The following is a 26,512-nucleotide window of genomic DNA, read 5'->3' as shown; positions in this document are numbered from 1 at the left end:
TTTCAACGTACTCCACATTATTGGCTAAATTCTGCTGTGAGTGATCCCCCACACAGTTCCACTGAGAATAATGAAGTTGCTTTGGAAGCATGTCAATGCAGAACATAGCTCTATATCTTTTCATGTGTTTTTAAACTGTAATTAAATGTAAATAGAACATAAGATCTGCAAATAGAAAATGTATTTCAAAGACAACTAAATTTAAACCTGGATACTTCTAAAAGACCAAGACTTTCACACACCAATTTGTGACATTCTGGGCTGAAGAGAAACCAGTATTTTTATTTGTCTCATAGTAGCACATAGAAGTAAAAACCAAAAAGCTTGTGGCACAGGGATCCTGTGATGCAACTGGAAATGAACCTAGATCTCATAAGTATGTTTAAACGATAGACCATCCTTCCTCTCTGAATAACTATACATGTTCTATCTGTCTTGGCAAATGTTATCTGAATATCTGTCCCTTAACTTTTTATGTAGGATCCTATGCAAACCTGAGCACAGAGAAAGGATGTGGACCTCAGAAACTAAAGGAACAGCTCTTGGTGATTGGATATTGAAGCTTAGTTTTTTAATGCTAAGAATAGTTGTTGTATGGTGATTCTTGTACTGTGACTGCATTTTTGTGGACTTGATATTTATGTACTTGAAAATTAAATTATCATCCATACATATATGTATATATAAACTACAAATTGCAATGCATGACAGCTTCACTGAGAATTACATTAGCTGCCTTATGTTACTTTAGGTTAAATAAACTATAAATTATTCACAGTGCCAAATGATATAATTAAGGCTGGGCTTAATGTCATTTTCAAACCCCTTTCTTCAGTCACTCCAATTTTCTGAAAAATATATCTTGTTTTTACCAAACTGTATGACATACATCCGTGTCAGTGGATGGGAATAATTAACTCCAAGTATAATTAATGCAATCTGAAGGGCTTAAATAGCCATGGAGTTATTATGTAACTATGTGATAATTAAATGATCAAGTGACTTCACTGTAATTTCATAGTGATTTGTGCTATATACAATATTTACCATGCTCAAAACAAACAATACTGTCATGCTTCAGAAAGGAAGTGAACAGCCATATGTTAACACTAAAATATATGCAAGATTTTCATGGTGACTTGCTCATAAAATTATCACTGCTTCTCATCTCAATTTGCAGTATGATTTGATTGCCATGTCTCAAGATAAAGTGGCATGACAACTTTTCATGGAAATGTGCACCTTTGTGAAAATATGAACTTCTGTGGGTGAAGATGAAATTATGGAATGTTTAATATTTGAAATCTAAAGCAATGTAGCAGAGAGAAAACAAAATCATGCCCACTTTGGGCCTGACCCAAATCCCACTAAAATCATTGGGAATCATACCATTGCCTTGAATGGGCTTTGAATAAGGCTCTTAGCAAATAAAGGCACAATAGTAATACTGTGCAGAGGCTCTACTTGATTTCCAATGATCAGAGAGAAAGACCATGCTCAGAACTCACAGAGGTGCACAGGAAGGACACCTGGGGTGTGTCTACACTACCAACACTACAGTGGCACAGCTGCAGCAACAAAAGAGGTTTATCCATCACTGTAGTAAATCCAATCCATTGAGAAGCAGTAGCTGGGATACGGGAAGAATTCTTCCTTGACCTATTGGTGTCTATATTGGGGCTTAGGTCAGCTTAGCTACATCTTTCAGGGATGTGAGAAATTCGGGGTCAATGTAGCCAGGTTGACCTAAGTTTTAAGTATAGACCGGCCCTCAATGGGACTGGAGACTGAACATTGGATTCAGCACCCAAAAGCAAGCACAAAAATGCAATAAAAATAGCTACCTGGTAGTCAGAGAGAGGAGAGACTTTTGAGGAGGCAGAGTTCTACACCTTGGTTCTAAAAGGTTGGAGAGGGGTCCCTGTTGACTTGACAGGATACACATTACCTGCAATTGCCAATGAGTGAATCCCGTGGGCCACAGCAACCCCTAACTATGTAGGCAGACAGACTTTTCAACACTACCATCCACCAGCCATAGTGAATTGAGCACAGTGACTCAATGAAGAAAAGTTGGGTATACATGACTGTTCCTTGTAGACTAGTGATAGGCACACCCCAAAAGTGCCATCTGCTCCTGCCCTCATCCCTGACTTCATTCTATTTGTAAAAAATGTAGAGAAGGGAGACACAAAAGGAGAAGAAAGAATGAATCCAGCACCTGCATGGCACAGCCACAAAGACCCACACACCCAGTCTAGTCCCCTGGAGGGACAAGAAAAACCACAACAAGGAGGTGTAAGAAGTAGGAAGGAGGTCCTCTGAGATGAGTGGTGCACAGATGTAATTAGAATTTGGATTCAGAAATATGAATATCATCCATATTGCAAACTCTCCAAATGTGAATATGACCCTCACATTGGGATATTCATCCATTCATACATAAAGACATTCAGTGATTGTGCTAGAACTGGGATTCTCTCTCAATGAAGACAAGTGGTAAATCCAAATATTATAGCAGTAATTCCTTAATATTCTGCAAATGAAACACTAGCCATTATTCCTTTCATGAATTCAGCCATTTGTTCCACTCTGTCTTTAATCTTGCTCTCCTGTATTCTGTTCCTCACTGGTGCCCCTGGTGATGATACAATGCTACTCATTCATCCCAGTGGCATGTGGAGATTGATGATGCAAAGCATCTCAATTTCCTTCCCTGGGGCAACCTTTTCAGTGACTGATTTGTTCTTGTCCTGTGTAAGGACTGTGTAGTGCCCCTTGCCAACTCTGTTGTTTTACTACTCTATCAACCTTTTAAAAGTTCAGGAACATAATTATCATGGAGAGCATCATACACTAAATTCAGGTGTGCTGTGTATAAACTAAGAAAGTGGCTAAAAACTCTACTCTCTAAAGTGGCCTATGTTATAGTTATAACTTAGTTATACTTTGGGTGTGTGGACTTTATCAGAAGTTTCTCTTACAGAAGACAGAAAGGGAACCCCATAGATCTTAATATACATGATTAAAACATACCATATAACTCTCATCAGTATTCACAGGAGATTACCATCCCACTGTGATTACACATTCTCATAAGGGATATTAAATTGTTGATTCAGATATAAGCAAGCAACCTTAAAATGAAAACATGATGGTATTAAACTACACTGTAAGGAATTAAACACATGATGATAAACCTTGGTTAAACACATGAAGTATTAAAGCCTTCTACAGTACATCAGGTTGAGTGTCAATGTGTACAACAGAATGCCAATATTAGTTAAAATGCTCTTGAAAAGAGTTAAGCTCTGTCAATAACTGTAACTGTACACATGCCAATATCTATGAGTCTATCAATCTCTCTTTACACACTCTTCAAGAGGTATTAGTCTATTTGACAAACAAATGACAGATAACTGATATCTTTATGTGATACAGTGGTAGTATATAACATACAGAAGCAACTCTGGATGCTCCCTGGGAGCATCTTCATTTGTGAATGCTAGGTCCCTACTAGCCCTCCATAAGGTAGGCGCGCCCTGTCATGGGAGTTTTTTCCCAGCATGCTTTTCTGGGGCTGGTTGTTTGGATTTGGCAGAGTCAGGCACCTGTAGCCATTCAGTGGCCATTTTGTAACAGTCAGCAGCTAACTACAGCTTCTGCTCTTCCTACAGTAAGTGTTCTTAATTCTATTGTGTTTTTCTTTTATTGTACCTAAGGAGATGAGGATACATTTTCACACATATATTTAAAAATACATACATTAAATGGGAGTTCTTACACCTTTGTTCCATGATATTGAACTTTGCTAGATCTTGCATTCAGTAGCACAGATATCAAATTATTGTATAGTAAACCTTGTTTTTATACTGTGGTATGTGATATTGTGGTAACGTGATGTGCAATTAATTGGTATAATGTAAGTAAAATAACATACAGTCTCAGGGCAAATTTCTTCACTCTGACCTGCATTGTGGGTCATTTATATCAATAGGACAGATCTGTATGGCATATTCTCCACATGTAACTCCTGTCAATGGAGATTGTACATACAGAGCAATGATAGAATATGCAACAGACATCTGTGTTACAGAAAACTGTTCCATAATGTGGATCAGGGAGGATAATTTTGTCTTAAATTTATATTGCATCAAATCTTTTTGTTTCTTGGGGTGGCAGCAAAGAAACAGATGGGAAAGAGCAGCACAATTACATATTTACAGGACAATTTTTACTTCCTTTGCACGTTTTCTGTTAGAAACATTGTTGGTAAAAACTGCCTGCAAAAAGGCCTTCATCTTTTCAGACTCTGTTAATGAGTGTGGTCTGAAGAAAACTGTCTCCTGTCAGTATGCAAAGCTCAGAAACATTTTATTTTATTGTAGTATTAAAAATAAGATCTGACGAAGAGACTGGATTCTTTATATTTTTGTGGTCTGTGTGGAATTAATAGACTTTTGTTGTGCACATGTAATATTAGAGGAATTCCAATCCAAACACTATATTTTATGTTAAACTGAACTGGAGAAATGTTTACATAGGAGCTTTAGCTTCAGAGCAACAGAGGAAAGCAAATACTTTATAGAAAGGTGTCTGGAGACCAAATGAAATTTTTCAACTGTCCAGCAAAATTAGCCTGGTTGTGGTCCCCTGACTGCTATGGAGGTGATGATCTGATTTTCACTACAAGCAGCTAAATCTTTAAAGTCCACCAGATTAAAGCACTGGTCAAGCCTTAGAGACTAGATATTCCCGCATGAAACATAATACAGCATGAAATGGACAGAAAAAAAGATCCTGTGCTTTTAACCAACCACTCTTTGACAATGAGGCTGAGTGTAAGCAGATGTTGTTCCTACATAAACAACTAAGCCCTTTGTCCATATAGGCCTTAAGAGCTTAGATTCTAATGGACTGGTGGATGGCCTTGATTTACACAGTTTAGCAATGATGTTGGAAATACCTTTTTATAAGCCTAAAGAGAACTATCTCTTTACTGCCATGCATTTTGTGATCACTTTATGACCTGCAAACTCAGTGAATTTACCTAGCAACAAAGCAAATGCATAAGGGATCCTACTAACTAGGTTTCACACTCTTGTCAAAGGGAATGTCCTAAGAGTTAAGTTTTGATTTTAAAGTGAAAGTTTCAAATCTTGAGGCAATTTGTTTGAAACACTGAATACAAGAGGCCTACAGGTGGAACACTGAGAAACATGTCAGGAACCCCTTTTACCGCTTCCTCCAGCTCCATACACCCAAACGTACTTTTTTTAATTTAGTACATAGGCCAGGTTTAATTTGGATATATTGTTAGATCATACTTAGAGCTGCCTTTTTAAATAAATGCCTCTTGTTGTAATTGTTTACTGTGTTGACATTGTGCAGTTCATAGCTGGCGAAAAGTACAAGCTTGAGCAATTAGTGTCACTTAGAACTAACTCCTTGATTGGTGAGCAAAGCACAAGTATGAGGCAATGCAGGAAGTATATTTGATCGAAGAGAACAGAATCCTCCACACCAAACACCCCCAAGTAGGATCTACATCTAGTGCAGGATACTGGGAGGAATAGCAGAAGCAGTGTGCTGCTTCCAGTTTTAGCTTTGAGACTCTGCAAAGCTGTGCTGTACACAGACTCATGTGCCACATCCAGCAACGTCACTCCCACAATCCAGTGCTGACATATTTACACAATGCCCATAGACGCATGATGTCCCCCTGAATGTGATCTCCACTGCTTGTATACCAGGCAGTCAAATGGAGACATTTTTTTTAATATTTGCAGTTTTGTGTATCTGTGCGAGGTGAAGGAGAAAATGGATTTGTCCCTTTTGCTAACACCGTAGCACAATCAAAGAATCTTTGGTTATTATTCTACATACATAACATCATTCACATCATATTTTTGGATCAGAGAGGAATCCCATTTCTCTAAATTGTATGGCTCATTTATAATGAGCAGGAGAGAGAAACAAAATGAAAGCAAGTTTTCCCAGCGAAACAATAATATTGTCATTATTAAGATGATTATGATTAATCCTAAAAATTCCCTCCCCATTTGTGTGTCTAATTTTCTGACTATACCTAGATAAATGCATATGTGTTATCAGAACTCAGGATGCAAATTATTTTGAACAAGCATTAGTAAAATGTTTCTGCAAAAATGAATAACTGTTGACCATTAGTAGAAAAAGCAATGGCAATACTTACCACCGCAGATATTAGAACTATAGTCTAGTATTTTAAACATATTATATGATCTTCATTTGATAGTTTGACAAAACTATGAAATGCAAACATTTATCTGTCAATAACATTGAAACAGTTAAAAAAAACTACAATAATGTGCAAGAAATTGCTTACTATGCAGCTTCTTGAATGAATTGTTTGGATTTTTATTTAAATCTTGCTATCTAATGTTACAACCATTTGGGAACACTTGCGGTGGTAGCATAAATAAAGTGTTGTAAATGACATTTTAATTTGGATTTAAATTTCATTTCCCCCCCTCTATTTAAATTCCTTATTAACTGAGAGAAACTTTTTCCATTAATTCAGATAATGCCCTAAGCTTAATATATTTACTGATTTTAAAAAGTTATGCATAAATCACATGAACAATATGTGAATTTTGGTCTGTCTGAGTCATATTTAATTTCTATTTTTTCATAAATATATGTTAGTTGTTTATTTTAAATCTTTTGACTGAATTTCCAGACAAAACAAGGTCAAATCGCAAATAATACCAGATCAACTAAGAGCAAAGGTCAGTGGTTTGTATTGCTGGGTGGTTAAAGGTGGTAGGTCAATGTGCAAAGCTGTTGGATTTTTGAAAAAAGAAACACACATCTTACGCTAAGAATACTGCAAAAGAGAGATCTTGTTTTAAACCATTTATTCCAAAAGATAAATACCTCCCTAACAACAAGCCCTTGACGTTTGTGACACGAGAGACATGCAAAAGTCATTAAGGCTATCCCAAGGGAGCTTCTACAGTTGCTTCACTTTAGGGTGGGTGTGAGTATGCTTAAAATTAAATTACTTTAAAATAAAGTTAGAGCACTAAGCAATATCCTGCTTTTGACTCAGCAGGGTTTCCCGTGAGAAAAGAAAGTGGGCAAAGAGAGCTTAGACAGACAGACAAACATATTTACCCCTAGGTGGAAGGTACAAATTAAATTAGCCTGCCACAAAAGGGAGATGTTTTCTCCTTCTGTTCAGATGTCATGGTAGTGAGGAAACAACGTCTGGGGCAAGAAAAATGGCACAAATACATTCATCTAAGCTACCATTCATCCTGTTCCAAGGCCTAAAAAGAACACATAAAAGAACAGCGCTGTTGAAGCACTTCCTCTCCTTAGTTACCAAGTTGGGACTTGCAAAGGAACATGGGTGCAGAGGGTATGGATATTTCCAGAATGGTTCACTGTTGTGATAGAAGTGACTGCAGATGCTTTTAATCTGATGAGACTGGATTTAAAATGTTATGAATATAATTTGATTCCATATTTCATGGAGGGGAAAAGCTTCACTTGCTGTTGTTCAGTACGATATACTTAAAGGTACACTGCAAACTTCCTCTCTCTCTAAAGCCAGAAAACAATACAGGCACTTCCTGAGAGTCAAGTATATCTTTTATTGTGCCTCATTAATATGCATGTTTTTGGCACTCAGTTGGGTTCAGCTGGTATGCTTTCCAGTATCTCATTCTTTATTTATATGAGACTGGGAGGTGTGACCTATAGAGCCAGTTGGCTGTCATGAATTGGAATATTCATTAAGCCTCATGAATTATGCATTGGACTGCTATAATACCAAGATCCACATTTGATCCAGCCAGAACTCTTAAATGCTTCCATTAGGTAAAATGATCCACAATTTGGTCCAAACATGCATGTCCTCTGTACACTGCAGAAAGAAAGCAGAACCACTGTGTATTTGTAATACAGAAATGCTTGGGGATTTTGTGATTCATGTTTGACAAAGTAGGTTTGATATTTGTACTTGTCTGAACAGCTTTATAGTTGTATTTCTCCTCTTGCAAATCAAAGTCAGACTGGGCTATCCTATATTTTGAGGGGTTTTTTTTCCTATCCTTCAGCAGTCTGCACAATAAATTATCTTGTTGTCAGGCTTAGAGGTTTGGATCTGGCAAGAAAGCCTCTTTATATAGATATCAACTGCTATTTTATATAGGAAATTCAGTGCTTAGATTAAGGAATGACTTTCAAGAATTCAATTATTCAAAAAAGGAAAACTACCGACTGATATAGTGGCCATTGCCTATTTCTTTTGATGGATAGATGCAACTATTTCACACAAATGATGCATTTGTTTTTCAACTACTCCTTGTAAGAGTTATACTTGTATCCAAGTTACATTTATCTAGTAGTTTTTAATCAGAAAAATTGCATGTGCCTTTTTTGTCATCAAAAGCCACTGTTCAGCATTATATTTTCAAAAGCACCAATTGTATACTCTTCTCGCATTGTTGAAATGTACTGTTGACTAGCTAAAGAAGATTTAAAAAACAGACAAGAGGATAAAATATAATAGTTTTTAAAGAGTTTAATGAAGGATTTTTAAAGCCACGGTCACTTCAATAACATCAACAGGTCTTTGCAAAGCTGAGTTGTCTTGCCACCTTTTGACCCTTTATCTTGAGATTTGTGGTTTCAATATGACCCATGCAAGCCAAAACTGTAAAGAAAAAGCAGTGCAAGCCTTTTGGTAAAATACCTTCATGTAGACCATTATGGTTAATAAGTAAGCTGTGTACTAGGCCTGTCTAAGATCTGACCTGTCTATAGCTGTGTACCTGCCAAACTGAGTGGCAACTACCTATGAAGTAATTATGAAAAGTAAAGTTCTTATTGCATAATATGAATTCACTTCATTGTGTGATAGGTTCTAAAAGTGGATAGCCTGATCTATGAAAAGGTCATGGGTAAGCCCTGTGTAAAATGGTATTGTTTACAGGTTTTTTTAGTAAAGAGATTGGTTGTCATTTATTTTCACATACCTAACTGAAGAGCTTTAAAGGTTCCCAAGCAAGAGCATGTTCCCTTCTCTTTCTCCGCCTGTCACATACTTGTCAGTTCCAATAAAATTACTTACCTGAATTATGCAGATGAGGTTTTGTTGTGTCCAGCACCCATCATTGTTCATCTCCACTACAGCTGAAACTTCTAGCATTCCCCTTGCTTATACTGTCTGATTTCAGCACTCCTTAGGTCAAGACCTTTCAACCCTGGGGCTTGACTTATGCCACAACCATTTGACAAATCGCCAAGACCCTCACAAAAGCTGGTTGAGCTCCAAAGTGACTGCTCTCTATACACCACTGTTTCACTGTTTTGACATTTCCTTCTCACTTTTCCCCTCAGTAATTACACAAAGGAAGAAAAAGACATTTGTGTCCAAGGAATGCTTTCATTTGGGACTGTGATAAATGGCTACCCTTTCCAAGAAGCTGCAATTCCACTGTATGACAGAAAGTTCCTTCACAAGGGGGCTGAGCACAGAAAGCCACCCACCAAAACTCTCTTTCTGCTTCTAGTTTCACTTTTAGCTGTAAAACCTGCATACGTTTCTGGTGATCATGTAACTTTTCATCCAGGTGGTGTAATGGAGTTTAACAAATCGTCCAGATTCTAGGTCTGTCCATTGTTAATAACTTGTCATGGGATGGTTTAATGTGTTCAGCATGATGAGTGCAGTAGTACAGCAAGTTTTGTGTATCTCAGTGCAGTTGTGTTAAAATACGAATGCTGAAAACTATTGAAAATATACCACCTGCCCAGTGTGTTCTGACCTTCCATAGAGAGAACAGAATGAAAGTTATGGTATGAGCACAGAAATGGGAGTCAGGAATTTCAGAGGTTGTGGCTTTGATCAAATCACGTAACTTCTCAGCCTCAGTTTCCCCATCAGTAAAATGGGGATCATGATACTTACTTCTTTCTGTAAAGCACTTTGAGACCTATGGATTGAAAATACTATTTGGAGTTGAGTTATAAGTAATCTTGTTATTCTGCTGTTAAATGTTTCTAACTTAGAGCACTGTTTAATTCAAGCACAGTTCTTTTTCAGCAGAGTACATTAACCCCCACAGTCCATTATTTTTCCTGCATTCACCATGCAATAACACTAATTTATTGAACTATCAGTGATTTGACATATTAGTGGAGCATGACAAAGCTGAAAGTATTTTCAAGGCATTCAGATCAGGATCTTTCTTTTCAAATGTACAAGCAAGTGTGGTTAAAAACAAAACTGGCATTTTACTGTAAAAATATTTCTTAATAGAGAATAAGTTATGTCAACTATGTTTTTATAAGCTTCTTTCAGATTATTGAGTTAATGCTTATTGTTCCATTGGGGAAGAATGGCTGCCAAACATATAAAATAATTGAAACGGCATGTGACTCAACCGTTAGAGTTACAGTGAGGAATTAGTGTGTTACAGTTCATGTTATGGTTAATCTGTCTCTTCTGCTCATGGTAGTGCATTAATCAGAACATTACCAAATCATTCAAACCACCTTTATAATCTGGTACCACATTAAGATTAAAATGCCAAAAAAGGTATCCTTGAAATTCTTTAGATGAAATATAACCTTCATCACCAAGACTTCCAAGGAACGGTACCAGGAAAAACACCAGCATCTTCTCTGGTTGTAGCATGGCCACCCCATAATATCATTTATTTGTCAGAAATCTTAGGCATAGGAATGGAAGGCAGTAATACAATATTTATACTAGGCAGGAAGGTTATATGCATTTACAATATAATTCCATTGAAATTCAGTCTCACTGAGGGAAAACAATAAACATTACGTCTAAAACATGGCATTTAAGAAGCCTAGGTCTGCCTCCCTGGGTCCCCTTTAATCTCCTACATACATTGTGTGAACACAGCAATAGTCTACTGAGATTGTTACCTAAATTAATACAAATAAAACCAAAAATTAATTAATTTAATCTGAACTTTTGCTCTGGAATAGACATGAGGGAAAAGATCGTTACAAGTTTCCCATGTAAATGCACTAGACCAGACAACCTGATATCCTTTAAATAATACACCCTGAGGCCTAATACCCCGGATGCATTCCACTTCACAGTTCCTTTCCAGTGCATGTGAATGCATTCAGTGAGGAAAAAGGAAACCATGGGAACTCACTTGGTAAACCTTTAACTAATATAGCATATACTTTACTTAATTGTTTCTGTTGAATCAACTAACTGGAGAAAGCTTCATTTTACAAGTCTGAACATACTGGAAATAATCATACTGCATAATAACTTTACAACTGAAGGGTAAAACCTGCAGTCCTTTCTCAGGCAAAACCTCCACTGATTTCAGGATCTGGCTCCCACTTATTCACTGTAGACTAAAAATAATATGTTAGCTACAGAGTAACAGCTCATATAAAATTCTACTATTTAATTTTTCAGCTAATATTAATATGCTTTTTACTTGCATCTCCTGACGTCTTGAGTCTGTGCTCTTCCTACATGAGATTCAGTGAAAGGTAGGCCTAGCCTAATCATTATATCCTGCTATTAACTTTCTGGAATGTCATGACTACTGTTTTTAAAGCTTGAAACTTCAAGTTCTTAGAAATGTTTTCTGTAGTTTCCTCCAAGCATTAACTATGAAGTATTATCAAGAGGACAGAATAGGCAGCTGAGTAAAATATCCACTGAGACTTTCTCCTTGAAGGAGAACAAGGGATCTCTTTGTCTATTCATTATTAGAAAATTTACATAGGTAACTCCAATTAATAATAATATGAGTACTATATGTTTCTTCTTTGCATAGAGGTAGAAGAATAAATTGCAAGTCATCTCCCAATGGCCATATTTTGGTTCATTTAAAACGTACATCTGAATCCCTCCTTGGATTTGCTGTAATCAGGTCCTCAGTAAATGACTCCCAATAGGCAATACCTATTAAGCCCAAGTAGTAGTCACATCCCTTAGTCAAAAATACATGCAGATGACTTCAAAATATGAGACACATCCTCTCCCCAGTTAGTTGGATATTATTCTACTTGCATAGACCAAGCACCTCAGTCATCCTGATAGATAGAGCAAATTAAACAGGGTTGGTCCTAGTCAGTAGTTGGATAGGGACTGGAAGCTTCTAAAAAAAACACTAGGTGCTTTAGAATGATGTTCTGGTGATCTCATAGATGGTATTCTTCCCTCAGAATATTGGACCAAGCCCCAGCATTGCATTATAGGGCACTAAACTGCTTGAGAATTCATTTTAAGATGACACCAGTTAAAACTGAGGACCTAACCACATGTGGTGATTAAAGAGGCTGTGGCACTATTCAATAGTTGTTAACCCCAGTGTCTTAGGCAAATTTCAATATGATTATATATCACCCAAATTCCCTCTGCAATTTCAGTTAAATATGATATTCTTTGAAATTTTCCAAGTTATTTTTGACTTTCTCAGTCATGTTGTTTTTCATATAATTCTGGACAGGAAAGCTGGTCAAATGAAGAGAAATCAATTACTTATTCTGAATTGGTGTTGGATACTTCACCTGACTTATGTAATATGTTTTAAATTAATAATACTTTAACTGTGCATTATGGCAATATTTAACAATAATGAAATCTGTTCAGTGTGTACATATGAGAGTACCAAATATCTATTTCTATATCAAACACTGTATGATAGGTACAAAACTATCATTTGTCTAAAAATTAATATCCATTAAAGTGTTGCAATATTGTTGGGTTACTGTAACTGGCAACCAGAAGCATAATGTACATTAGGAGAAACAACAAAGCATAATATGAAGATGCTCAAAAGTTCAATTTTCAGAGATTCTGATAAGATCCAATAATCAGATAATTGGAATTCAGTTGAATAGAAAACACCTTATTGGCAAATATTCTCTGTCTAACAGATCATAAAAAACAAATTTCAGTGTAAATTCATATTTGTAACGGCAAACTGTCAGGCCTAAACTTTCAGCTGGCCTTCTTAAAGCAAAATATTTTAGCTACATCCATTTTCACACGCAAAGAACTTTATCCTAGACATAGATATGTTTTATTACAAATTGGATGACTGTCATTATCATTGTATTTCACTTGTGCCCCCACATTCCATTTAGGGTCTGGGTTCCATTGTTCTAGGTACTCTACAAACACACAGTAAAATGTGGTCCCTGCCCTAAAGATTTTACAATCCAATTTCCTGGTTTCTGTATATTTATACATTGTTTAATACCCCGCTAACTATTTGTTCCCTTTGATGCTGCTCTGAAACAGCAGATGTTTGTTTCTTGCGGTAGACTAGGGTAACCACTTCTTTTTGTGGATTGTATTAGGTGCAGTTGTGGCCCATAAGAGAATGAAGTAGATATTCCCATATAATCCCTGATCTTGTGTGCTGATCTGCATGGACAGACCGATGGGGACTCCTGCTGAAGTCAGTGGGACTTCCAGGAATCAGGTCATGCAGATGCGTTTGCAGGGTTGGTGCCTTAATATGTAAGCACAACACCAAGGGAGATGGTACACAAAGAATTATAGTATAAGTTTATAGTGGGAAATGGGTGAAAATATGTGAAAAAGAGAGACAGATTTACCTTGATCTGTGGGATCTTAATGATGAACTCCGGGTATGTCCAAGCTGCAATTAAAAACCCACAGCTGGCCTGTGCCAGCTGACTCAGGCTCACAAGGCTCAGGATAAAGGGCAGTTTAACTATACGGTAGATGTTTGGGGTCAGGCTGCAGCCCAAGCTTTGGGCCCTCCCACCTCAAAGCATTCTAGAGCCCGAATGTCTATACCACAATTAAACAATCCCTTAGCCTGAGCCCCAAAAGCCTGAGTCAGTTGGCACGGGCCAGCCACAGGTTTTTAATTGCAGTGCAGACATACCCGCAGTCTCTGCAGCCATTACTTATATTGCTTCATTGGGACTACAGGTTCAGCAAAGTGGTTGAAACTATAGTCAAGAACAGAACTATCAGACACATAAATGAACACAATTTGTTGGGGGAAGAGTCAACATGTTTTTTGTTAAGGGAAAAGTGCCTACTTCACACAATTCACAATCAACCTGTGGAACTCATTGCCAAAGGATAGTGTAAAGACGAAAACCATAATTGTGCTTGAAAAGGAATTAGATAAATGAATGGAGGATAGGTCCATCAGTGGCTACTTGTGAAGATGATCAGGTATGCAACCCCGTGCTCTCAGTGTCCTAGGCCTCTAATTTCCAGAAGCTGGGAGTAGATGTCACCCAATAATTGTCCTATTCTATACACTCCCTCTGAAGCACCTGGAACCATCCACTGTCAGAAGACAGGCTACTGGGTAGATGGACCACTGATCTGACCCCGTATGACCATTCTTATGAATACGGGATACAGGACTAAATCTTAAAAACCTTTCTAGGCTAACTAAGTGGACAGCTGCTGTAATGTCTTCTTTTTGTTACTGTACTCTGATACGACCATTGAATAAGGAATTATTCATTATTTTACTTGGTTCTAGCTGGTGAATGAAAGTTGGGCATCAAGTGGTTATGAAAAGAATATCAATTGCCCAGAAGTGTCTGTTACTGCCCTCTCAACTTTCATCTCACAGCAATAGGCTAAAACTGCCCTGAAAAAGATTTTCATTACAGAGCTGTATCCTGGATTTAATATCTGTTAAACGTATAGAAAATCAGTGTATATTCTTCACCTATGGTTGTTGTGAAACCTCATTGTTATGTGCTCAGATTCCATCTTTTGACCTCGTGCCTCTGTGTGTGTATGTACACGCGCAAGTGCATGAGTATGTATATGTTTATATGTTAACATTGAAATGTTATATTCTAGTCTGTATATGAGATGCTATTAAAAGGCTGACATTTATAGCCTGTGCATGCCAAATAGGAAACAAAAATTAAAAATATGGATACACTACAGAGCACTTTAGGAATTCCACTATTACCTAATTTCCTATCTGTCACATCATTTGTGGTAATTGGAGATACTATTTGACATGACCAATTTGTTTGGGGTTTTTTCTTTAAAAAGTCTTACAATATGATGGCACTAATGAAACTATCTTTTCAGGATACCTTGGTCATTCTACGTAAGGACCAAACTGTGAGCTGAGCCTCACACCATACTAAATTTGGTGTAATGCCATTACCTTTAATGGAATTACTCCAGATATATGCATACCAGTATACCAAAGGAGAATTTGCCCCCAAAGTACTTGTTTTTAAAATAACATGTTTTATAGCGACAATATTCATCCTGAATGATTCAATATTTGCAAATAGTTTGTGTTTGTTTTGTTTGCCAGGCTTAGGTCCCACTCCTCAGATGGTGTAAATCAGAGCAACTACTCTGACATCAGTAAAGCTGTGCTGATTTACACCAGCTCCAGATATGACCTTCAGTCAGGTCAGCTCATCACATACTCTAATCAGAGGTGTTGTCAGATGACTCATTCTGATGTAATACATATGCTAGAAGTAACAATAGTCTGTTACTGTTACCAATCTAAATGTAGCCCATTAAGAAACTGGAACAATGCCATGTCCTGAACATAGAAAAGGCATACTGACCAGCTCTATCTACAAATAATTAACTTCAGTGGATGATTAGCTATGAGCACTTCTTAAATAGCCAAACACTAAATACCAGTCAATTAAAAGGTTATAAAATATGATTACTGAAGACAATTAATGCATTTTAGAATGATATTCCAAAGCAGACATAGTTATGCATCTCATCCATTTATATACTGTTTTTAATGCACACCAAGAGTGAACATGCATAGTATTACAATGTTACTGAAGGCAGCAACATCTGGATGATTGCCTCCTTGAAAGCAAGCTTTATGAAATAGTACTGATGCTCTAATCATTAAATTTAGGTCTCATTTCCACCTTGCAGTTTATTGAAAGTGAAATGAGTGGATATTTATTGGGAAAAAAATACAAATTCAAGTGATTTGCATCTCAAATGAACCATATTTTAGAATAAATGTGTTTAGCCCAGTTCTTTAAACTTCTGCATACTACTTAAACCAGGAAAAATACTGAATATTCAGAAGTGTGGTGTGCTGGACTGGTTTGTAACAAGGAATTGTCACTGTAAGTGCTTGACCCACTATGTCCACTTATTCCCCAAAACCTCTTGTTCTCCTGTTAAAAACTGCAGGAGCTATTGAACACTGTTAGTAACTGTGGGTAATGCAAAAGCATTTTTATTAGTTATATTCAAGTCCCATCAAATCTTTAATTTGTGTTGCAGAGTGTCCCCCTGTGATCTTCTGCTCAAGTTTTGGTGGAGGGTACAGGAGGAGAAAAGGAGGAGAGACAAAGTGAAGGAGGAATAAAGGAAGAAAAGAAAAGATGTTGTAGTGGGGGTAAAAACACATGCTAGAAGAGAAAAGTAAAAAGATATAGGAGGGCGAAGGAAGTAGAAATGGAACAGAAATGAGGAGAGCACTGAAGAGAGAGATGAAGAAACAATACCTAATCCAGTGGGGCCCAACCTTATTACAAAGGAGGGCCACATAAACCTAAGCACAACCTTGTGTGGTCCAAACAGATTCTACATACATTAATATGATTTAAAGTCACCTGTTTTGATTTATATGTTAAGTTCAGCTTGTTTTGTATGTACTTAGATAGGTTGTTTCTATGTACAGTATTGTCTATTTACACACTGGTGTAAACTAAAATGATGAACATAATGACAAAAGTCTAATAAATTGGTCATTAGTATATTGTGTTGAAGCAGGCCGGGGGCCTTATGAAATGCTTTGGTGGGCCGTGTATGACCTGCAGGCTGTAGGTTGGGCACTCCTGTCTTAGCGAATGACAATAAAATAAGAGGAAGGCAAAAAGGAGAAAGGGGGGAAATAATTCATAAGTGAGGAGAGAACACACATGAAATGAGAAAGGAACAGAGCAAATGGATTGAAAGGGGAAGGAAACAAGCAGAGAAAAAAAGAGGAAAGAAAATGAAAGAAAATGAGGGCTGAATGATACATACAAAGAAATGGGAAGAACAGTGGATTTGTCCCTCTCCCCACTTATCCATTTCACCACTTATTCCCACCTATCATCTCTTCCTCCTCTTCTCCTTTTACCACCCACTTCTATCTCTTTTCTGTTTTCATCTTTCACAACAATATTCTCCCCGGTCTTTGTGAAAAATTAAAGGCCTTTTTCTTACCTTTACATTCAGTTACACAGAAAAGAAAGTTGTGTGTCAAATAATTGAAATTCTAGCAAGATAGCTTTTAGAGACATATCAGCTCCTCCGTGGTCATACAGCTTCATTTTTGGCTTAAATAATCTATTCGGTCTTCTGCTTCAAATGGAGACCCCTTTATGAATCTCTGATAACTTTAAATAATTTTATTTTGGATATTTCTGTTATGGAAGCAGAGCTGCTGAGTATATTGGCCTGGTTATTGGCATGTTCATTGTATGAATATATTGGTTAAATAGGGGGGCTATAAGGAAAACCAAACAGGAAGGGCAAAGAACAGCTCAAGACTAAACCATTCCTCTGTAGACACTTAGGCCCAGATTTTAAACGATATTTAAGCACCTAACTCCTATTGATTTCGCTAGGTGTTAGGCACTGAAATACCTTTTAATAATCTGGTCTTCAGCAGTAAAGAAACAATGTTCAAACTCTTAGCTTTGAAGATTTTGCCTCCTCCCCAGCCAATTTACATGGCTAGTTTTTACTAGAAAGGCCAAAGCCCAAGAACACCTAACAAAGGAAGTCTGGGTTTTAAAAAAAAAAAGGCTGTCTCTCAAGAGAAGTGGGAGCTGTTTGGAGAAGCCAGATTTAAATAAATGCACCCAGTGAGATGTCTGAAGAAGTTTGGCTTATCTAGCTCACCATCAGGGGATGGTCAAACTCTAGTTAAGATAGACACATGTAGACTGTTTTAAAATCCTTTTCTCTAAATGCTTTGTTCCTATTATTAAAATACACAATGCTTTGGTTTAAGAAGGCTGCCTGGTCATTGTATACCACTAGTCACAGACCGCCCAAAAGGAAGAACTGCAGGTGCTAAATCAAATAGGACCTGCAGGGTAAAAACAGTGGATATCCAGGATGCTGTAGCTGAGGTCCTGGTCTAAGAGGAGAACCATGTGATTCCACCCTAGGAGAGAGAAATGCAATTTACAGACCTTCTCTGGAAAATAAAATCCAGCATGATTTTATCCAACAAATCTTGAAATTGACTAGGGCGGGGTTAAATATCCAATTCTCCTCCTGGCCTTTTTGTAAGTTTGATGAGAAGCTGAGTCACTATTTAGAATTTTCTTGACCATGCACTCATGTACCCTGCATGGCTCAACCATGCCTCTGTTGCCACTGTCCATGTTACTGCAGCTATGCTACTATTAATACTAGGTTTAACTCTCAAGTTACTGCAAAGAGGTGTTCACAAGCAGGGGAATCACATCCCTAGTGGTAGTGTCATAGCCACAAACACATGTTCCCTGCCCCCTAAAATCTAGCAGGCCCCACCTTCTGCCACCTCAGAACACCAACACAGCAATCCAATGTTTTCCCTAAACACCCTAACCAGACACCATACTGTCCCAACACATAAACCTCTTTTCTGCATTCCCAAATTCATTGACACCCCTCCATTTTTCCCCCAAGTCATTTTTACCCCTCTTCTACCTTCCCAGTTCTCACAGCACTAGTGTCTAAAACCAGTGATCCTCCTTCTGCCTCCCTAAACTCAACAGAAACTCTTTTCTACTTGTTTTAATTTCCTAAGCTTTAGCTGCGCTTTCTCTTCAGTTATGCACTGGAAGCTGAGCTCTCAGTGTGATTGGGCTTTAGGTAAACAAACCCTCCTTTTTCTCACAAGGCAGGAGTTTCATTCTCTCATTCACTCACACACTTTTTTTCCTTTCCTTTTATGTTGCGTCTCATCAATTCTGACACCATGTCATCTTGTGATGGAAACAGGGACTAGGAACACAGAGCAGAGGCAAATGTTTTATTAGGAATAATCCAAAAGTAAGAGAGTCAGCTTTATTTCCTGATGTAGTGAAACCTAGGCTGCAAAAAAGTGTGTGTGTGGGTGGGGGATGGACTACAGCTGGAAAACTAACACACATTAGCTATCATAGTTTTTACTGCATGATAGCTAAACGAAGTCAGCGCTATGCCTTTGCCCATGGTTCACCTCACCTAGTTACCTTGTGGTAAAAACCACAGTGCCTTGTCTCCACAGTGGAATAGCTAACCCTGTGGGGAAAAATAAACTTTTTTTTGTCAGTGCCTTCCAGGACAGTGGAATACTTGCCAAATAATTTCTCCTTCCTCTGGGCAGTTGAACATTTCTTCCTGAAAGAGTTAGATCTTTTTTTCTTCTGTGGAAGGCTGACCTTTCCCCTGAATAATTCCACAGAGTTTGCCACAGAGCCAGCACCCACAGTTTTCCACAGCTTGAGCTGCTTGAAAAACTTAGGATATTGAGCTTGATCGGGCCATAAATTTGTCTTTGTATCAAACAACAATAATCAACTGAATATTTTTCCTTGGATGATTGACTTGTTTTGTGTTTCTACTAAAACAGCCCTAATGAGCCATGAAAAGTCAAGAAAAGGAAGCAATGTGATTTCTATTTACAGAACTTGTTGCTGATGTTAGATTGATCATGTGAACTCTTTTAGGAAAGATGGACAAAACTGGATGCACTGATTAGAGAAAAATCCTTGATTTAACTTTTATACTGATGTGCATTCTTCCTGTAACTCATAATCTATGCTCCCTCACAGCTGCTGTTCACTCAGCTTTTATATCTGTCACCTTCTCTTTTTAATACTTAAAAAAAAAAAAAAAAAAAGCCTTTCTACTGCCATCATTTTTTTTTTTTAGCATCAGTAATAAATTAGCACCTAATCTCTGATCCTGCTCTTATTAAAGTCAATGGGAAAAGTTACATTGACGGCAATGATGCAGGATCAGACCCTAAACAGCCATCTGAGTAAAACTGTGAAATAAAATGCTTTCAGTGGTTTATGGGAAAGATATTCTGAGCAAAACTCCATTATTCTATGATCCAAGTACAGTGCAGGCCCAGAGCTAAGAAACTAAAGAACAGGGAGAGAATTTTGTGAAAATATTGTTGGCTTTTCCTTTTTCTTATTGTCACATCGAGGTACGCTGGGCTTTTTTCACATTCTACAGTTCTGAGTTCAAAGGTTTTTCACTGCAGTGAAACTGTTTTTTGGGTTGTTTTTTTTTTTTTTAAACTACAGCCATTTAGATTACTAGACTTGGCATTGGAGATGTATAAACCTATGCACTCCAATGGGAGACAAGTTCCAAAAATAGGAAGATGAGTTTTAAATGTGCATCTTTGTTGTAAATTACATTCAGTAAATCACTGTAAAAATAAACCTTTGGTTTGATTAAAAATAAACAGGTTTATTCTGCCAGTATATCTTAAATTTCTTCCTTTTGTCTCTCTATTTGGTCTTTGTGAAATGTTCTCCTTCCCATTATTTTTTCTTTTAATGGAGACATTTTCTTTACCCCCACATCTGCTGTCTAGCCAGGGTACAATATCTTTTTTAACCCTCTGCACAAACAGTCCTGTAAAAATGTGGCAGATTGCAGAGTTCAAGTGCTCCGAAATGTGAAGCGAAACAGCTGCCCCTAATCACTTGCACAAGTGAGGTTTTTGGAGCTTCGATTTCAGATCTCATCTGCCTGGAATCCTCCATTTCCTGTGTCCAGATCAAGTGGCAGACAGTGTCACAGAGGTCTTTGATATATGGACACTGATTTGGAGTCCATGCATGAGACTTTACATTAACAACCCTGGCACATTTTTTAATTTGATATGATTTCCAGACACTTTGTTCACGTTCAGTTAGGAACAGTCCTGCCAAAGAGTCGAGCACAATGGTTAGATGTCATTCATCAAGCCAAAGGTAGTTCAAATTAATGAATAGAGTGGGGTTTTTTTATGCATTGCTTCCCATTTAAGAAGAACAAACCACTTAGAATGTCAAGTATAGTCACTTGCAGCAAACAGAAATTCAGCCCCCTCATTTTCTTAATGCACCTTGACTGTCACCTAATTAGGACAGCTTTCTCTCAAGAATCTGCTGTACACTTCATTTAAACAGACATATTGTATTGAACTGTTGTTGAGCAGGCATTTCTTTCATGAATGAATCCACTTCAGCATGTATGGCCCAACTGCACAATAGTCCCAAAACCAAATATCAGTTAATTCTATCTTCAGCATAGGTACTGGAGCTAGGGGTATTGAGGGTGTTGCTGCACCCATCCCCTGGCTTGAAGTGGTTTCCATCATATACAGGGTTTACAGGTTGATTCAATGGCTCTCAGAACCCCCACTATAAAAATTATTCCAGCATCCCGGTCTTTAGTGAAATACGTTATCAGACACTGTGGTGGTGGGGACCATAAAACACAGATTAGGATGGTGTTCTCATATCTGAAACAGAATAGATCAATTCAGTTCTAAATTGAAGGTCTATGAGTTAGTCCTGGTAATCGGATGTTAGCTAAGTATTTATCTTTTATGTTGTATGTCCTGGATAGAGTTCTTCAAGAATTTTCTGATCCGAAACAGAATGCAAAATAGGATGAAAAAATCAGATGAATAAAACACAAGCAAGGCAAATCAAAAGCTACTTTTTTATCCAGTGTTTGTCTTTCTTTGAAAATCTTTCCCAAGCTGAGTGAAATTTGAAAACTAACCGCACAGCAAAACAATGATGAAAATGAAATTAGATTTAATTAGTCCAGTTTTAATCACCTATGTTATCATTAGTAACACATGAAAAAAGTTTTAAATGAGTTCTCTGTTAACAATGAGCCTTTAAACAGGAAAAATGATTATCAAAGGAGCAATTAAATGTGTTATTTTCATGTGTATATTGCACAATTACATTTGGTTATTAGAATTAAACATTATTGCTGCAATATACTTGAGTCATCTGATGATTTAGCATTTGCTACAGCATTTCATCAAACTGAACTTTCTAATCAATGATGCTTTGGAATGTGAATTGTGTAGATGGTAATACTGGATGTTCACTGCTTTCAAATCCAGTCCTCTATTTACCAAGCATAAAGGCAAATGCCAGTTAAACTACTTACAGTTCTATACTTCTTCTATTCAAGTGCAGGAAGAATTATCTCCATCAATATTTAATGGCCTAATCCTAAACAGGCAATAGTTCTGTTAACTTCTGTTAATTTTCAAGCATAGAGGCTGAAATGGACTATAGAGTTCCTGGAAATGACTAGAAGTACATTTCCCTAAGGTAAAATACACTCAACAGTCTCCGAATAATGGAATTAGAGCTCTTTCATAGTTCTGTTTAATGGGTTAAATCTGTACAGTTCTCCACCTTCATTTGGGGAATGTATCTTTTTTCCATTTTCTCCCTGAGATTCATTGTAGCAGAGCTTGTGGCTAGCTGACTCAAGCTGGGTGTGGGGTGTTTTTCTTTCCCCATCTGCTCATTGATTTCTTATTGAGTCAGCTTCTTAAATAATCATGAGTCCTTGTCCAGTTCTATGGAATCTGGGAATTTGGACTATCACTGGCTCTTTTTTTGTATACCAGAATTTAATGGCAATGTAGGTCATGACACAAGTTGATTTATGCCATGAAAGTAAATGTATTTGCCAATGTGTGAACCGAGTGGGCCTTCATAAATATAAAACAATTTCCCCAAAGAGATGCAGTATATGAAATTGTATGATGTCTGCATTTGAGGATGCTTGATCTCTAAAATGGGACTACTATAAGGCAAATGTTTTCCATATAGACTGAAACATACATGGTATATTTGAGTATAGGTGGTTGGGATGGAAATGTCTTGTAAAGATTCAGGAAGTAACAATCCTGGAAACAAATGTCCCTTCTTTTTCACATGCTAAATACAGTGCAGATCAGCTGCTCTGCGGGCTCAGGTCCATATTATCCTGTTCATGACCCCAATTCTGACCTTCGAAGGTTTCATACTCCATTTATGGTAGATAGTATTTCTTTTTCTATCCAGACTTCTTCACGAAGCTCTCTTGAAGACAAGTTATAACTAATCGTACAAAAATAACCCAAATTTGTTACTTTGTGATTATATAATGCATACAATATTATCTACGAGGGACTGAAACCACCGAAGCAATTACATTTGAGGTCTCTGAGATGACTTTCATTGCAAACAACAATGCTAACATTCAGTGTTCATGGTTCTGTGATATATTCCCAGAAGACAAAGCAATGAAGCAACCTGTTTTCACATTAAAATGTGAAGCTTAGCTACAAATCTGATTTAAAGCCTCATCCTATAGAAGCCATTAAAGTATATGTTTCACATTGCCAGGGTTTTAAGATTGCTCTGTGTTCTTCATTAGTCTCCAAGTAACACTGTAGATCTTGGAGTGCTAATTAAATATTAAAGGTATTATTAATGCAAAGGAACCAAGTAATGAATATTCTTCAGTGTACCGTGTAAGGTAATGAAGATTGATAAGTCTGTTCCACAATATTTTGATAAGGGACAGGAAAGATGAACTATTTTTTAAATGCTGGGCTAAGTAATGTAAACATGAGAGTGACTGGGGCGAGGTCTACACTACAGAGTTTAGCCAGCATAGCTGTATCAGTTAGGAATGTTAAAAATTTCACACTCCTAACCAACATAGCTATGCCAGCAAAACCCCTGTATCACAGGGCAACTGGCACCTTTAAGAAGAATCAGGGCCCAGTTTGCATGCAACTGACTTCTGAAGGCTCACGTGGGGGTTACTAGCTGCTACTTAAAGGATAATTGGTAAATGAGCACTTGGACCTAGTAAAAAGCTTCTAGAAAGAAGGCTGTCACAGAGATAGTGTTCTTCTAGAAACAGAGAGCTGGGGAAAGGGGCCTAGGATGGTACTGTCCCAGAGAGAGGATATATCTAAGCTAAAGTTGGCAAGCCACCAGGAAGGCCTGGTCCTAGTAAAGGGAACTCCCAAACAATGACAAGAAGCCCAGCCTGTTAGGAATTATGGGCTGCCCCAGAGAAGAGCTGCAATTGCTGGATCTTCACAGACTTCTGGCTTCAGGAAAGGATTCTCCCTAAGTGGCATCAAGACCCTCTGAGTTGAGAGAACTATGTTGAAAGAAGCAAGTCTATTGCTTTCATGTGGCGTTCCCCTTCACCCCATCAGCAGCGAACACAAAGCTAACATAGATGAAATGCAAAATTGAAGCTCAAGTTCTAGTAAAAAGCAAAGAAGTCATTGTCCAATGGGGCCCCTGTTAGAACCAGCATAACAAGCCTTAGCTCAGGAGTCAGTTCTCAAGATGCTGTGCCTTAATGTAGAAGGCATTGTAGCAGCCGAGAGAGAGAGATTCTCCTCTGACTGGCCTTGGAACATAAAGCACATGTCATTTTGCTTTAAAAAACGCATGCTACTACAGGCATTCAACTTTCAATCCCTGGCTTTGCTGTTGTGTCATCCTATATTGCCTATGATGGGGGTGTCATCCTGCATTAGGAAAGTATTCCAGCAATTCTAGTGTCATCATCAGGCACAAATTATGTTATCAAATAGTGCCTATAATAGTGAAGGTCCTGACTTATCTATGTCTACAAACTTCCATTTGCCAGTTGGCCAGCTCTGACTTAACTACCTTCTCAGGACTTTAAGGCTACTACAGCAGTTTTAATTCACACCACTCCCACTGGGGATATCCTGATGATGACATGGGTGGAGTGGGCATTGGCACCTGGCCTGCAGCTTCTGTGTAATCCTAAACAGCATTTCACTTTCCATAGCAAAGGATTGACCTTGGGCTCATCTCCTGACCTTGCTGTTTCTACAGCTAGACTACACCCATTGATGATCAACGAGCACAAAGTGCTTGATATGTTTCCTTGATCCCAGCATCAGCCATCTCTCACTCTGGGACAATCACCAAAAGGTGGCAGCTTCAAGCATCCCAATAGTCTGATGCAGAACAAAGATTTTAGCTGTTCTCAAACCAACTGATTTATTTGCTTTGTTACCTATAAGCTGATGGAGACACTAATTCTGATGTGGATTAATGAGGTAGTCAATTCTCAGGTGCCTTGTATTCAGAAGGGGACAATGCATCCAAAATCATGTATTCTGTCTGACTCAAGACAGAGAAAATGCATTTGAGTCAATAAAGAAAGTTGGTGCAGTCCTTTTTGGCCTGATAGCAGCCTACAACACTGTGTGGCACGTCAAGCTGAATGCCAAGCTGTTGCAAGTTATTCTTTGTAGCCGATGGTGCGGTTCATCCAAGAAATGATTAGTAACTGAAACTTCATCCTGCAAGATGGGGAGAGAATCAGTTGCCTTAAACTATTCTACAATGGCCTTCCACAGGGGTCAGTTTTGGCTTCACATTGGTTAAATATATACTCATACAATTTTCCTGAAACGCAGGCCGAGAAGTATGCTGGTGACATCTGTACTGCTGACACTGGAAACAGTTTCAATATGATTGAAGAGTTACTGCAATTCCAACCAGTTGTCACATAATTGTGGGTAAAACTCAACCATTGCCAGGCATACTGGCTTCACTTGGAATATCTGATAATGGATTTGTTACCATGCCACCCTGATACAAAAACTATCAGGAACCTCCAGAAGAGCAGGCCCTTCAATCCTTCATATATCTGTATTGGCCTGGGCATTTGCTTCAACTGATTACAATTTTGCTGTCTAGAAGCATACTTAACACAGAGCTGAATTCAACCACTTGTATTATTATTAGTGACTTCTTGATCTATATACCAACCTCCAGTTTGTATGTGCTACCATACATAGCTCTGCCAGAACTTCAGTGAGATATCATTACTGTTAAATCTTCCTAGAGTGCTCTGGTAGATTGGTTTAATCTATTAATCTCCATATGAGTGATGCCCCATCTTCAGACAGGAAACAACACATGCCAACACATGCCAACATGAAGGTCTGCTCGAATTCTGGGGAGGAATCCCACTCCTGCAGACTGGGATGTGACATCCTGGCTGATACTCCTTGACACCCTTTTGCTATGGTGGCTCACAGTGCTACTGGACAACAGTGCTACTGGCATTTTACCTTGCATGGATGATCAGCACCACCAGGGAGGGAGCTGATAACTAAGTTCTTACAGAGTGGAAGCAGTGGTAGGAAAGAGTGTCTATCGCTTTAAGTAAATTCAAGAATCCATCGCTGCACCTGTCTGCTTGTCCACTTGATCATACATTTTGGACAGGCTCAACAGGTTACTCTCTGGTTCATCCAGAGTTGCCACAACTATGCACCAGATTGACGTGGTTTCCTCCCCATGCTAACTGTTGGATAGACTCACAGAAAATAACTTGTGTGATGGAAGAGTGCCCAACTCAACATAGTGAAAGGGAAATTATTTTTGATTCTTGCTATGATGGAAATATTTCAAATTTCAGAAATACAGTGAGAAA

The 26,512-nt window shown here is 38.0% G+C and overlaps 2 long non-coding RNA genes across 3 annotated transcripts in view; both read left to right on the top strand.

Moving 5' to 3' along the window:
- LOC137166806 (uncharacterized) overlaps window positions 1-984 on the top strand; it is a 54,155-nt gene extending 53,171 nt beyond the window's left edge. For both annotated transcript variants that reach the window (XR_010923828.1, XR_010923827.1), the window contains exon 3: window positions 481-984. This is a non-coding gene — a long non-coding RNA (uncharacterized lncRNA). The remainder of the gene's footprint in view (window positions 1-480) is intronic.
- Window positions 985-3,612: 2,628 nt separating this feature from the next.
- The window catches only part of LOC137166807 (uncharacterized), a 152,072-nt gene continuing 129,172 nt past the window's right edge, over window positions 3,613-26,512 (top strand). The window contains exons 1-2 of the long non-coding RNA XR_010923829.1: window positions 3,613-3,676; window positions 6,722-6,770. This is a non-coding gene — a long non-coding RNA (uncharacterized lncRNA). The remainder of the gene's footprint in view (window positions 3,677-6,721; window positions 6,771-26,512) is intronic.

Source organism: Emydura macquarii, unplaced genomic scaffold, assembly GCF_026122565.2.
Source record: "Emydura macquarii macquarii isolate MOO-44397 ecotype Brisbane River unplaced genomic scaffold, CSIRO-AGI_Emac_v2 contig_2897, whole genome shotgun sequence".
NCBI lineage: Eukaryota > Metazoa > Chordata > Testudines > Chelidae > Emydura > Emydura macquarii.
The sequence above is the reverse complement of the archived record's forward strand: the minus strand, read 5'-3'. Positions and strand labels throughout refer to the sequence as shown.